Source organism: Wolffia australiana, chromosome 3 (genome assembly GCF_029677425.1).
Source record: "Wolffia australiana isolate 7733 chromosome 3, ASM2967742v1".
Classification (NCBI taxonomy): domain Eukaryota; kingdom Viridiplantae; phylum Streptophyta; class Magnoliopsida; order Alismatales; family Araceae; genus Wolffia; species Wolffia australiana.
In genome coordinates, this window is record NC_135837.1 from 3,712,996 (window position 1) to 3,729,293 (window position 16,298).

General features: G+C 40.2%; 1 long non-coding RNA gene across 3 annotated transcripts; it reads left to right on the forward strand.

The window, feature by feature from the left end:
• The first annotated feature begins 503 nt into the window (after positions 1–503).
• Positions 504–8,103, forward strand: LOC144700667 (uncharacterized). Of its 3 annotated transcripts, XR_013580824.1 has the most exons (3): positions 523–1,614; positions 4,985–5,153; positions 7,930–8,103. It is a non-coding gene; the product is annotated as an uncharacterized LOC144700667 (long non-coding RNA). The 3 variants fall into 3 exon arrangements; XR_013580822.1 differs by lacking the exon at positions 7,930–8,103 and having other exon boundaries at positions 504–1,614; positions 4,985–5,202; XR_013580823.1 differs by lacking the exon at positions 7,930–8,103 and having other exon boundaries at positions 504–1,614; positions 4,999–5,202.
• Positions 8,104–16,298: the final 8,195 nt, after the last annotated feature.

The window sequence follows — 16,298 nt, forward strand, 5'->3', positions numbered from 1 at the left end:
CTTAGTGAAGAAAGATTTCATTGAACTAATAAGTATGGATCCCTAAATGATATTATGCCTAAATTTCAATCAGGTTGATTTATGTCACACTTGTATAAGTGATCCGTTGACCAGAGACTCCAAGAACATCTCACGGATATATGATGGTGCATGCCATCGAAGATCATCGACGACGTCGTCCGCGCCGCCCGTCGTCGTCGTCGAAGCTCGGTTGGGATTGCTCACTTATCGTTTTTTGTTTTCATCACTCTCTTTCTCGTGTTTAGTGCTTTTCTCATTTTGTTGTTGTGTTAGAGTCGCGTTCATGACGCGTCTCTACGCCCTTCATCGTCGTCACGGGGAAGAATCCTTAGCCAATTTGGAACCCCACCCTTGTGCCCTTTTTATTTCTTTCATTTTCATTTTATTTTAATTTCCCTCTTTATCTTCTAATGAGGGGGTCCATTATATAAGGGCCCCCTTAATGGACCCTTCTCCCCCCTTGTTGACCCAGCTAAGGGGGCCCAATTGACCTCTTCCCCTTTGTAATGGAAGAGGGGGCGCCCTAGCTCGTTAGACCAGGGATTAACGAAGAGGAAGAAGTTTTTTTTCTGGTCTCTCCTTCCTCCATCGAGAGAGAAAAGAAAAGGGAAGGAGAAGGGAGCAAGAGAAGGAAGAATCAGGAAGGAGGGAGATCTTCGAATCTAGAGCCTAGGAAGGAGGAGTGGCCGAACCCCTTCCTGGAACCTGTAATTTGCCGCAGTCCTCAAAGACCGACGGAGCTTTCTCATTCGATCGACTCACGATACGTCGGTGAAGATTTCCCGCGAACTGGTCGCTGAATCGACGTAGGACAATTCTTCAGGGCTCGTCGCCGGATTCCCACAGGAGATCTTCTCGGCTTCGTCCGAGGAACTCCTTCAAGTAGGCGAAAATACGATTTTGGATAGACGAGCATCGCAGACCCTTCCTGCGTTCTGTGGAAGATTGCATACGACACTGTGGAAGATCATTGCAGATCCCTCACAATTTCGGTGGAATTGCGTCGCAGAAATTCTGTCGCAAATTCTGCCGTAGGGAATCCGTCGGTATCTTGGCCACAAGCTCAAGCAGGCGACAGTCGAGGATTGTTCCCCCACCCCTAGCGTGAATTAAGTCCGTGTTGGGGGCCCCCATCCACATTGGTAGCGCCTGGTCCCCCCTCCATTGGTCGCATATTCTTCTGGCGCCCTGTGGAAGGCCGCACGCGACCCTGTGACTCACGGGTGCTGCAGAAGAGGGCCCCTCCACTGACGGCTTCAAACATGGAATCCTCCATCGAGCGCAACGTGACCAATGACACATCTTCGATCGGACGTTTAAGGTTTTCCTGGATTCCAATTCACTCCCCGAGCTGGCGATCAGCGTTATCAAGACCGCAGCCAGCTGGGTGGGGATCGGTCTTATTTGGTCATCACGCCATTGGTCGACGCCCTCTCCACCGACTCACACTCACGTTCTCCCCCACCCTTTTTACCAAGTGCCTGCAGCTACCGTCAGTAGAGGCGCCGTACGCTCTCCGGCTCTTCCCCACCCCACCCGCTTCGACGGCCTCCCACCGTCGACAAAATCTTGCACCGAGAGCCATGTCACGAGGTACGCCATCCTCTTCCATCGCTCGTTTATTTACCCTTTGCAGTATATTCTCGTCTTGACTCCACCGCGCTCGGGCTAGGTAGGTGAGAGAGGTTTTGAGAGAACAACGACATTTGAATGTATTACCGGTGCGGACGAGTACGTCCATTACATGCGAGCCCTACGGACAGATTCCGTTCGGCTGTATACGCCTTCATTGATCCGACGAGGTTTGAGAGGCCACCATCACCATGACTTGGCGACCCCGTCCAAGCTAGGAGCTCGACACTTCCCTCGAGTCGGAGCCTGCACGTACGACACGTAGGACATCCATTCATCAAGTCGTAGTTACATAACCCGTTAGGGTTACATCCGTCGGATGACGACACCGTCGACGTTCGATACCACCATCCTTTATCAGCACCGAACCATCATATTTTGTGTCGACCGGACGACGTCCTCGACGACGTCGGACATCAAATTGGTATCAGAGCCAGGTTTCGATCATGGAACCTGTGGGTTTCGTCCCCGACGACGTCCGCCATCACTATACCACTACATTTTGACTCAACTTACAAGTCTCTAATCATGTGATTCAAATAATTTTTAAGTCAGATATAGAAACAAGTCCACGGAGATGATAGGGTGGTCAAGACGCGATCATTCGCCCTTGATATTGAAAGAGATTGCCGATAAGAAATCAATGACAAGGTAGTCATGATATTGGAGAATACCTGATTAATGATCCCATTAATAACCAAATTGCGTATTTGGGTTTGTGGATTAATCATACCCTAAGACATACAAAAGTCTCAAGTAGATGAAAGATTATACATGTACGACAACTTATGACTGATAAGATTACATAAGAGAGTGAAAAAACTAGTCTATATCTTTGAAGAGCATGAGGTATACCTTGGCACCCCACGGGCTAGAAGCTTAACCTATCGATTGGGTTCAATTGTGGATATAGTTAATTGATAAGGTTGGTGAATAAATATTTTTTGTGCTTAAATTTAATAACTAGAATAATATAGGGGCCTCGAGGGTCACACATGAAAGATTAAAAGGATGTTGGAAGGTTCACTTTATTTAGTGCATTTTTGTAAAAATTATTTAATCAGTATAAGTAAAGAGGCCCCCATTTTAGATGCCCCGCCAAGCCCGATTTGGTCCCCCTTCCTTTCTTCTTTCCCAACCTTCTCTGCTCATTCCATAAGTTACTTTGATGGTGAGAATAATCACATGGTCTCTAAGGAGTGGTGAACAAGGAGAGGAGATCTAGCAACCTTCTAGTCGTACAGATACCAGTGGAGGCTGACCAATTGATCAACTTGAACAAACTATCACATGAACCAAGTCAAAGATGGAAAATGTTCCTCAAAAGTACTCGTTACATTGCATATTTTTATGATCATTTAGAATGATCTAATGTTTCCACAGATGAAAATAATATTTCCTGCACCAAAACTATAGACCCACAGCCCTACAACATACTTTCTGACAATGATATTAGTTGAGGAACAATAAATTAGAGTCGAATATATCGTTTAAAGCTTCTATTTTATCAAAGATTATATATTTTCCCTTATGCGCATTAAGTGACTCAGAGTTGAATCCATATGTAAGGATTGAACAAGACAATTTTATTTTTAATTTCTACTTTTATTGTCATATTTATTTTACGACTTTATTTTTATTTAAGTAAACCAAATCAGGGAAAAGTAATTCAAAAAAATTATAGAAAATTCAGAACATCTTACACCTGTTTAACCTAATTTACTTGCATTTTATCAAAAATTCTGAGAATTTAAGATGTACTTTTTAAGTATAAAATAACAAATTAGTTATAACTTAAAACCCCTTAGCCGGCACTTTGGGAGCATCACGTGATGCTAGATGGTGATGGACATGAGTGGAGTGGAGTGGATGAAAGAGGTATCATGCTGATTGTGATGGCGATGACGGTGGATGTGCGCCTAGAAGCAATGAAGGGGAGGAAAGTGATGACAACTTTACCATTGCTGGTGCGATGGAGATGGATGTGAGTATACGCCAAAGAGAGGCAGAACTGAAGGTGTTCTATGTGATAGTCGAAGCATAGGCTATCGGCAACGATAACATATAAAAAGGACGAAGACATGAGTTAGAAAAGACAAGGATCATAGTAATCTCATCATCACGTGTCCGACGGGTAGAGTGGTGCTTTTTCTTCGTGTGTCTTGATCTGTACATCCCTCCAATCCTTTACTCTTAAGGTACAAGAATGGACCCAAGCGACATTCTGAATGAGCAAATCATTCCACTATTTGTAATTAGGAACAAAACCAAAAGGGTATTTTTTTTATAAGAATGGGGAATCCTATTCATAGATCTAAATGGTGCATGTATAGAGGAGGGATAAATGGAACTACCCTCACACATTCAGCCTAATACGTCTTCTAGATCATTAGATATCTTAGATTAATTTGGAATAGTCTTACCCATCTAATTTTCCTCTTTGAATTTTTTGTCATCTTTGAGTTGTATGGTGGATTTCCAGCACGGCATTTGTTTCTAGGAGAGGAAAAAGTCAAATATTTTATTAAAAATATTCAAATAAAGTCATAGTTATACTTCTGACTTATAAAATTATTTTTTGTCTAAATTTATTTTCAGGTACTTGTATACAATATAAAATGCAGAAAAATCAAATTATGAATTAGATAATTTAATGAATTTTAACATTTAAAATAAATAATGTTTTAATTTTATTTTTATTCGTTCAACTAATATCAAAAAACACGTTAACATAACATAAGATTAAGAAAAATGGGAAATTTATTGTAAAAATGCAATAAATCATTTGAAGCATTAATAAGATGCATTGATGATCATTTTTGTGAAAATAGGCACATAAAATGGATCAAAGTATTACTAAAAATAGGATGATATTTATGTTTATCGATGTTAGCTTGCATCACATTCTGAAATGGGAAAACCCTAAGTGGGAAAGTCCTACTTATTTTACATGCAAGCATTTGGTTGAAACATTAAACACAATTAATTATTTTTCCGCCTCCCTCCTCTCCTTTCTTCTTTCCTCTTTCTTAATTCTAGTTACTTCCTCTTTCTTTCTTTCTCTGCAAGAGCTGGAGCTGCATTCTCGTTTTCTTTTTTTTCCCTCCTCTTCTTTTTTTCGTCTCTTCTCCTGTTCTACTTTGCTCACCTTCTCATCTCCTTCTTGAAAAACCCTAGATGCCTTGTCAATTGATCTGCCATATTTAAGTTGATGGAACTCTTTCCATAATGATAGTTCCTCGAGAAATTATCTCTCTAATCAAGTGCGTGCATCTTATAATGTGTTTTTACTTGTGATGAGACCGTGGCTCTTTTACTTATGTGATTACAGGATCATTATCACAGGATAATGGAGTAGGTTCTTAGGTTGCTGAAACCATACCAAGCCCTTTGAGGAATTTCTTGGACCATACTGCCTCATTGGAAACTTCAGCTACTTAAATGCATCCAGTTTTTGGTGTCATCTCAACAATAGTGTTTTTGCTTGGAACTCTTTCAAGGTAGTGTGCATATTTTTAATGTGAATTAAATTGTAGAATGTAAAACTAACATCATTTTGGTCTGAATGGATACTTGATTCAATATAACTTTGGAGCTTGGGCTCGTCCTCTTGATTAATTAGAAATAAATTAGAAGTCCTTACGTTTGCTTCAAATCTGCTCATTCCATTAGACAAAATCCTACAAAAGATCTAGTTCATAGCATTTTGTATATGATGGATGCCATAGAGGAAGCATATGGGGCTTTCTTTATCATTGCTTTGTCTTTAGGACTTTTAGGTGACTGCTCCTTTGATGCTTGATCTCGATGTCTCATCGATATTAGACCCTCCTTGAAGTTATCCATGCCAAATATTTTAAGAATAATGTATCTATACATTGATTATGATACACCTCGCAACCTCATCGATCTATCTCTATATATACGCATTCCCCATGCGCAGGTTGCATCTCCCAAATCCTTGATGGAGAAGTTTGTTGACAACTTGCCTTTACTGATGATAACATTCCTGCATCACTCCTGATGAGCTGAATGTCAGCCACATAGAAATAACAAAAGTGCATATTCTCCCCCTAGTCTTCTATACACAAGGCTATCTTCATCCTTCATGAAGTCATAAGATCATATGGCCTCCTCAGATCTACTATTCTTTCTTGTCAAAGTACTATGGATATTTGCAACTTGCACACCTTACATGAAACCTTGCATGTGTCAAATGTTCAATCCACATAAAAATTCACCTAAGAAAGATTTATTTACACCTGAGACCTGTTATACCTCAAGGAGGGTCAACCAAGTACTATGGTTTCTGTTGGTTCATCAATTGAAATCCAAAACCCATTTTTTTAATCCCCTTTTTGAGACTAGGAACCTTAATATGTTTGAGTGTAAGGCAGAGGATCATCATCCTTTAGATGTATTTTATTAACTTCATGTAACAATAAGTCGAACATAACAGTTCCACTATCTAGCTAATCTTTCTGACGTATCACGAAGTATCCACTAGATCATGTTCTTGAATGGAGCCCTCATCCAATTAGGTAGTGATTATGTTCTGGGTTGGAATTTCTTCTAAGTCCACTTCACATAGACTATCCTCTCATTGAAGATACTCATCCTCTATCAAAATGGCCCTACTTGAAGCAATTATTGTTCTTCTTGAGGGTGGTACATGTAGTAATCACATGTTTCCTTTGGGTGTCCCAGAAATCTACGTGGCTCAATATTGGAATAGTGGGTGGATGAAGTTTCAACTAAAAGTGATGAACTAGAGAGGTAGTGAGGCATGTGAATATGGTCATAACAATGGGCTTGAGTAAGAGTATGGAAGAAAATAATGGTGGAAGTCCATGTAGGACATACTATGCCTTCCCAAGGGATAATTTGTACAACATAAACCTCTACACCAAGTAGATTCCATACCTCACTCTCCATTTAACACTTATAAAACTCTAATCAAACCTCACTTATGTCCGTTGCATATCCTACCCCAAGAGCATTATTTTAGCATCGTCATCCTCATGGTCGATATGAAGCTCATGGCCTGGATCACTCGCTCATTCGCTTGATTACCTCAATAGGTTGATATATCCTAAACACAAAGCTCACAAGTGAAAAGTGATGGAAATATATGTGATGCAAAAATATATCTTGTTATATGTTCATCACCAGAACATATTTCTTTTAATGCAAATGTGATGCTTATAATGAAGTCCATGAATACATGATCAGACTTAGTCAATTATGATGAGAACATAATATGAACATCACAATTCTATAAGCTTGTGTTCTAAATATTACTATTCGAAGAATACTCGAGAAGGACATTGAAGTATCTGAATAGAATATCACTATCTAGCTTGACTAGGATGATGAGTATGGCCATACCCGTAGCCATCAGTTTGAAGATACTAAGGATATATGGTGGGTGCTCTTTAGTGGAAAGAGCTCACTCAATAGATCCGTACAAATCCTTGAATGGTATTACACCTAAGACACCAAAGATGTCATGTGGACGGACAGTTGTCCTTGGACTAGAACCTATAAGACTCTAATCATGGGATTCTATGCACCCTTAGTTCGGGTCCATTGAATAAGTTCACAAAGATAATTGAGTGCTCAAGATGGGATCATCCATCCTTGATATAAGAGGTGACAACTCAAGGAAGACAGTGCGATTAACTCCGTTGCGAACGCAATGAAATATCATAGAAGAGTTCTTCGATGATTTTTGAATGTATCAGTATTAAAATGGATGACCGATTAGGGTTTGACAATTGACCATACCCTAAGTCATCCTAAGAGTGTCAAGTGGATGATGGACTATACATATACGGTAAATAATGATGAAAATATTCCATTAGTGAATCGATGCACACTTCTTTGTATCTTCTAAGACGCATGGCCTAGATTGGCATGCCACGAGTTAGAGACTCAGCCTATTGATTGGGTTATGTCAATGTGACACGATGATATAGTTAATTAAATTGAAAGGCTAATAAAGTTTATTAGGCCATTGGAGTCGTTAAGTGGACAAATACATGGGCCTATAGGGTCATGCGTAAATTGTATTTTAGACGTCAGAAGATCAACTTAAGAATTGAAGGTTGTATGCAAAATTCCCACTGAGTATAAATAGGGGAAGGCCTTGGATGAAATTCGCTTAGGCTAGAATTGTTCTGGGGCCTTGCACTTCGTCTCCCTTCTCCATACACCTCCTCTCCATTCCTAATGTGATCAGGATGGCATAACAATTGCAAAATACATTTAACGCAGCTCACCAAAGTGGAGGAACAGACTCAACATGCCAGGGACTGCGTGGATACGTCTAGAGGCTGCACACATGATCAGCTTGACTCATCTCGCTCAAGGATCAAAATTTCATGAATGTGATTTATGCGCATGTTCCTCGTTTCATGTTTTTCATGATGTTATTCATTTTTGTTTTGAGTCTTTTGCTCCATATAGTCATTGTCTTCATCCAAATCAATGCCTCTAGAACTCAACACCCATCGCATACATTTTTTCAATTTAAAAACAATCTCTTCTTTTCACTTATGAATGGGCCCATTAGGAAGATACATCGAGATGCTTTTTCGCAATGAATCAGTTTAAAAAGGCTGACTTCATCAACATATGGTGAATCTCCCATGTGCCTTGCAATGATGAATGATAGAGATTGGGATTATGTCGACCCAAGCTACCGATACAACACCTCTTTGCATTAAATTACTACCGTGTAATAGTATCCTTTGCAAACCAAGTCATCTTATGCCACACCACTTCTTCTTTTGAACTTCTCTTCAATTCGAAGACCCACTTCACACTAACGGGTATTGCCTTTTGGTGATGATAGCACCAGCGCCAACCTCTCATTATGGTCAATCACATACATCAATGTTTATAGGTAGATTTTTCCCACTATGAGATGCATTTGTCCCTAAAATGGCTCCAGCTTTTAGTGAAATAACTGGATATTTGTATGTCTTGGAGGAGTGGCATCCTCCCTCTCTCTCTCACACACTTCCCCCCATGAATGAATGGACTACATCAAATAATGAGATGAGTCATCTTCCTTGTGGTCAGAGGCAACGGATATTGTGTGTCTGTCAAGCCAATATAAATTTCATGTTTTGTTTTAAGTTTACTGTAAAAAAAATTATTGATTAATTTATCTATGTGGCATTTATAATGAAGGTCATGAGTACATACAATAACTTAGTGAATTACAATGTGATCATAAAGGTGCAATCACAACTTCACAAGTGCTTTAAACATGTACTCTAAATATTCCTATATGATGGATAGTTGAGATGGACATAGACTTCTCAAGATAACATAATATTGTCATATCTTACTGATATGATAAGTATGGTTGATCTTATAGCCATTAGTGTGGTGTCACTAAGGAAAAATGATGGACACTCTTTAGAGTAAGATCTCATTGAAATGATCCTCGTGAATCCCCGAATGATATTCTACCAAAATGTAAATGACGATGATTCATGTCTTACTTGTACAAGTAATCTGTTAAAGTGAGACACCAAGGGCATCTCCTGGATGAGCACTATGTTTTGTCTATGGCTCATGAGTCTCCGCTGCAACTTATTTGGAATATAAATTAGGTCAATAAACTAATTGGTAGATATATGCCACAGCTGATCAATTACAAAAATGAACCAGATATGTGCTAATGAATGGTGGGGTTAATAGTTGAAAGAACAAAGATTTGGCCCAAAAGAATAAAATATATCAATAATCTTCTAATCTCATGTCCAATAGGAAGATGGGTAATTTTATTGACTTGTATTGGTAGGTTTACACCATAAAAAGGGGAGTTTATTTAGGAATTATATTTTTTTTGGTTTTGGAATTCAATTTCTAGATGATTGAGTCACTCTCTAGTGCAATTGAGATGAAGTATTCAACACAATAATTTAACACACGTTAGGATTGGTTCAGTCATCCTATTCCAATAATATCCTCGCCCAGAGTTCAAGAATGTCCTATCCTGAGTTCAAAAGCCCCAAAACATGCTCGGAAATAGGGTTGTACAATCATATCAAATAAAAAAAACTGGTGAAGAACTTGGCATTCCTTGGCGCTCTTATCTTTATTCCAGGCACTTCTATTCCACTTCATCTTATTCTGACCACACAAGTCAACTTCACTCTGCCCCTTAAGCCACCTTAACTTATCTCACCACAATCTCGGTGTTTGACCACTCATATCAATAGAATAGCTTCTTTATGCTGTTCTAGGAAATTCTCTAAATTTTGTGAACTACATTGGATAGTTGAATCAAATAAAAACTAAAAATTAGGACAAAGAGATAAGATCAAGTTATTTTTTAAGATATTTGAATTTTTGTTGGCAAGTCAAATTAGTCATTTCTTTCTCAAATTTAGTCACTCACCAAGATCCTACTTGATGTACCAACTTGGCCCAAAAAGCTTCACTCACCTTAATACACTAGAAACTTTGACTTACAATTATTCAAGAGTATTACTTACAAGTCACATGATAATATTTGCTAAAAACGCCCAAATAGATCCTTTAATACAACCAATGAACTTTGACTTAAGGCTAATAGCAGCCCAAACTCTGTCTTAGATGTTACCAAATAGAATAACAAATAGGAATATCTAACCTGTACATTAAATCCTTCTCAACTCCAACATTTCTCTCTTTCCGTCTCCTTGAAAAACTTCTAAACAATGATTTATTTTGCTTTCTTTCTATCTCACTAAAACTTGATCCCTTATTTCTCTTACTCTCAGTTCTATTTTTCTCTTCTCTGTTCCTTTCTTTCTCCTTGTTTTATTTTAATATCTAGTGTATACCCACTGTGCAAGTCAAACCCAATATTAATATCTATTAGAAGCTTTCAATGCGTGAATTCATATCTTCTCTTTCTTATGTTTTGTTCCCCAAAAAAAGTCTCCTACTTATAATCAGTAGAACCTCAATTCAAATCCATTTTATTTCTTTAAAATCTAGATTCAGTTTTAGCTTTATTACTTTCAAATCAACCTTCATAATTACTCTACTTAAATTCATTTTCAATATTTCTATTCATGGATAAGAGAAACGATATTGTGCATCTTATGCATGTGTTTGAGCTTTGATTCATTTGTTCTCTCTCCCTCATATATGATAGACCTCTTCTTCTAATCTTTTACTTTACGCTCTGATCTCCAGCTCTTGGATAACCTGAAACAAATTCAAATAAAATACAGAAAGGCAGAGGAAAACACCAGTGAGGAGTGGATATTAAAGCTGCATCCTTGATCTTCCTCCTTGTGTTGGGTTCCTGAGAATGGAAGTCAAATGTGAGAGCGTTTTTCTTCTCTTTGAAGATTGGAGTGCTTAAAGGTTGACAAATGCATGAAGAGGTAAGCCTACATCGTTCAAGGGCAGCGTATTTATGGAAGGGGATGAAATACCTTTCTTGAAAAATTAAAGAAGCTTCTAATGCAGCCATGATATTTTTACCCTTTTCTTTCTCTTACTCCCTTAGACTTTGTAATGATATTCATGCAACTTTTGTGGAACCATCAAACCTCCTCATGATGAAGTCACATCATACAGGTCATAATAAAAAGTATTATAAAATAATAACCATTCATAAAGCAAAAAATAATTTCTGTAGACCTTTGACTAAGGTGTGAGACTTAACTGTTTGAATATGTGTCAAATTTTTTTTGAAATAAGTATTTTTTGAAAGCTTACTTACTAGCTTACAATATTCATGCAAAAAGTGATACAGTAATGTGATCTGTAGTTTCCTATAAAATTACAGATTTAAATAATGCATGATTGACCCAAAACTGGATTACAAGGTCAACCAATACTTTCAACATCTCAACTTCTCTAATAACCGGTTCAAAAAATTCTGAAATAACATTTCTCATACACTACATTAGAAATATATAAGCTTAAATCCAATAATTAAATATTAGTTTCATTGTTATGTCGCGATCGAAAATGTTTTACTAAATCAGGCATAGTAGACCCGACACAAAAAGGATATTGGTCACTGCATTTGGGTGGCCAAATGAATTTGACTCGATCCAAAACTCTGGGATTTGGTCAGATATGGGGTTCAAGTTTCATTCTAAAATTTACCATTCAGATATGGGGTTGAAATGTCCATTCTCGAGTCTTTGTATTTGTAAAATTACTTATGCAGGATATTCCATGAGCATAGATTCTGTGTGCGCATAGGAGACGGTTTTGAGTATCAAAGTCATCCTAAAAATTTCTAGACATGATTTCCGCTATATTTGTAATTTACAATAAATAAGTTGGCCATGGAATGGTTTTTTTTTTAAACATTACTTCGATTGAAAAAATTTCATGTAGACTTCATAAACTCAATTCATCAAAATTTATATATTAAGCTCAATGGTCTTTAATTTTCAGATTTCTGTTCACAACTCCTAGTCAAATCTTGCATCCTTCAGTTGGACAATCGTATCCCTTTTATATTCTTTATTCAAGTCCATAAATTCAATATAACTGGTGCATGTTTTGCGGGATACATTTCAAAGGACTGTAAAGGCTCAAAACTAAATGAAATCAATCAAATTTGGGATTTCCGAGTCGGACTAGGGAATAACATATTTCATGAATGCAATTCTAGGGTCTTAGTGATTGATAATATGAATCAAATTACAAACATTTAAGGTAGTAGTGAGCCAACATGTATGGCTAGATGAAATAAGAATAGGACATCTTCACTCAAAGCAGATGGTCAGCAAGTTAAATGGACATAATCTATTTAGGCGCTATGAGAGGTCCATCAAAACATGGATTCGTGTAAGGCAACTACGATCTTATTCCTTGCATGTTTTGAAAATTTTATCTTTGAAGATCACCCTCTACATCTTTATGTTTAATTTACCATTAACCAAGTATCTCAAAAAAATTGATAGAGTATGCAAATCAGCTTATCCCCATAGCCTTTGATTATAGCCCCCAAATCTCCACAATGGATTCAGTTTTGGCATACTTACACAAGTCATGTACTACATCTGCAACTCTACGAGATCCACCTCTGCAAATATCACCACTAACACCATTCTTCTTTTAGGGACTAATAGTTATTATCTTATTTTTTATACATTTATTATATTATTTAATTTAGTATATGTTTTGAAAATAATGTAAATAACATTTTTTTCTACAGATAGATAACTATCTAAATTATTTGGCTGGCTTTGCCAATACACTTACCTGAGTAGACTTTTTTTTTTTTTTTAATTTAGCAAAAATCACGGTGCCGGGTACGGCCAACCCTAGGGTTGTGCCCGTAGTCCGATCCAGCCGTGCCCTGGATGCCACCAGGGAGATTTTATTTATAAAGTGTAGTGTTTTTCAATGTTTGTGGGCGTGGATCGAGTATATATATCCCAATTACACGCGGATCCCACTTGTCCACGCCCATAGTTAGGGAAAAGAAAAGATACATGAGTGGTACCTCACGGACGCTCGAGGAAGAGTGTACGTCGGCGTCTCTCTAGGGCGGCTGCACGAGGTCGTTGTAGCGCTTGGCGGCGCTCTAGTGGTGGTGGGTCTTTGACGTCGTCATGTGTGCTGGAAGTAGTGCGCAGTGACGCTCTAGTCAGGGAAGGCGCGGTCCATGCCTCGTACGCCAGCGCTCTAGGCAATCCTCCAATCTCGCGGGCCTGTCCTCACGCAGAGGCGGCATGTGCGGAGGGAGGGCAGGCCAAGACGATCGAGCCGATGGCATCCTCGGGCCATGGGTGGAAGCTCCTGCCAAGAATAGAAAAGTGAAGTGGGGGTGCAAGCTTGTACCGCATGGTTGGAGAGGGCATCAGCTGTTTGGTTGCCCTCTCTCAGCTGATGACGAAAGCACGCGATACGCGAGCGGCACCGCGTGATGTCTCTCCATGCTCGATGTAGTCGCCACTGAGAGCATGTGCTTGTACGAAACATATCAACTAATAGCTGTGAGTCCGATTCCACGACGATATTATGAAGGTTCCGTTCCTCACAGAGGAGGAGACCGTCACGTATCGCCATAGCCTCGGCTACCGTATTAGTTTGTACACCATAAAAGGAAGAGAAGGCAAAAAGGAAACTCCCTGTGTGATCTCGGAGGATGCCTCCGCCTTCGGCGGGCCCCGGGTTCCCTTTCGCCGCACCATCTACATTTAGTTTGAGGTAGCCTATGGACGGTGGACGCCAATGGATAACTCAATACTGGATGCGGGTCACAGCGGGGGTCACTGAGATCCCAATGGAGCGGAGGAGCCTACACGCGAACTCTGATCGGCCGACTCGGGGGGGCAGAAGAGGATGAATCCGCCGAAGCCACAACTGAGCTCGTCTCATGATGTCCGTTGCACGCATGGGTGTACCTGCAAAACGAGAGGAATTTCGCCCTGTCCAAATCTCCCATAGCAGGTAAGCTATGGTGATGGGGAGGATGGGGCTCCGTACAGAGCGAGTTGGCGAGAGGATAAACTTGCCAAAACACTCAGATGGGGTAAGAGGTCGAAGGCGATCGGTAATGAGATGCCAGCATGCCACTGTTGTCTCACTGTGGAAGAAGAGGTGGTCAACCGTCTCCGCTTGAGGGTGGGTGGGACAGCAATGGCACTGTGAACTAAGGGAATAGCCTATGCGAGTCACGCGATCATCCGTCGAGAGGTCTCGGTGTATGAGTCTCCAAAAGAAAAAGGAGACTCGCGTGTGAATCGCTGGATACCAGACGCGCGGACCCCAGGCCTGTGGGGGGAATTTCTCGCGGTAATGCTCCCAAGAGGAGCGACAGGTGTAGGTGCCATGGGGTGTGAGAGTCCAGATAGCATCATCAGAATGAGAGTTGAGGGGCGTTGTCTGGACCTCAAGGAAGGTGTCCAAGGGGAGACCGTGCTGCTGCCAGAGGTGGGGTGTGTTGCTTCTAAGCAACTAGGCTACAGTGAGGTGCACGTGGTGTGGTACAAACTGAGGATGGGAAGCAAGTGGCGCGTCGGCGTGCCAAATATCATACCACGCGCTAATGTCTCCTCGCCCGATTTGCCAACTGGTCACATGAATCATCTCGAGCTAGTGACGCTGCCACATCCGCCACCTCTTGGAGCCTTTAATATTAGACTCGCGCCGGGCCCATTCGCCATATTTGGCTAGAATAAAAGTCTCCAATGGGGAGTGAGTGGTTCGCATGCGCCAAACAAGTTTCTTTTGAAGCATGTCTTGGACGTCCGAGAGGCGTCTGATCCCTAGACCCCCCTCATCCGTCGGCCGACACACTTTCTCCCAAGAAACCCAATGATGATGCCTCTCTCCCTCAAGGTGGCCAGACCATAAGAAGCGCGCACATAGGCGTTCCACAGAGCGGAGAACTGTAAGAGACAGGGAATGTACCGCCAAGGTGGCCAGACCTCCTTACGTTTTTTTTTCGTTTTCTTTTCTGCATTTTTTTGTTATTTTTTTTAGGTTTTTGAGGCCGTTGGATTCGTCCCTGCTGGCAGATCCGTCAGCGCGGACGCATCCAACAGGGCTAGCATCTATTGGCGGGTCCACAATAGTTTTTGTGGACCCGTCAACAACCGCCACGTTAGCCGTCTGAGCCAGCTAGCTCGTCGACATGGCGGTGGCAGCCAGCAAAGGCTCAGCTGACTCAGCAGCCCGCATGGGATTGCGGGCTGCAAGTTTGGTTAAACGACAATAGGGATTTTTAAATCAGAATATCTGATTAAAAAGACGAATTCATGAAAAACTATTGATATAGAACGAAGCGCGTTGTCAAGACGAACAGTTAGAGTCTAAATTTCATATATTTAGCCTCTCTAAATCATATGAAATCTTGAATTTAAAAATCGAGTTGAGCCACTTACCTCTTGGAATCAAACGACTCGAACAAGAGCTATAGGAGTCTATATTTGGTGTTCTTGTAGTGGATTCCAATATATTGAAGCCATCTGATTCCAGTGGAATAAAACTCACAATGATCCGAGCTCTCTAGCAGAAGTTATGAAGGAATCGCCGATTTCGGAGTTTCAGAGTAATCGCCGATTTTGTTGTATGAATTTTCCTTCTTCAGTCACCTTTATTGCATTCCCTTCTCCAAGGACTTCATCTCACCCTCTTCCTTGAGTTGTCACCTCTTATATCGAGGGTGGGTGATTCCATTTTGACCCCTCAATTATCTTCATGAATTTCTTCATGGGCCCAAACTAAGAGCGCATGATTAGAGACTCATAGGTCACAACCCACAACTGTTTGTCCATAAGACATCGTTGGTGTCTCACATCTAAGGACCACTTACACAACCGTGACCTGAACCAACTTGATTGAAAGTTAGGTATAATACCACTTCGGGATTTGTACATATCAATTCAGTGAACTCTTTCTACCAAAGAGCACTCACTATCTATCCTTAATGTCTTCACACTAGTGGCTACAGGAATGGCCATACTCATCATATAACTGAGGATAAATAGTGATATTCTAACCGGAAGCTTCAATGTCCTTCTTGAGTATTCTTTGAAAATTAATATTTAGAGCACAAGCTTAAAGAATTGTGATCTTCGTATTATGTTCTCATCATAATTCACTAAGTCCGCTCATGTATTCAGGGACTTCATTAAAAACATCACAGTTGCATTATGATG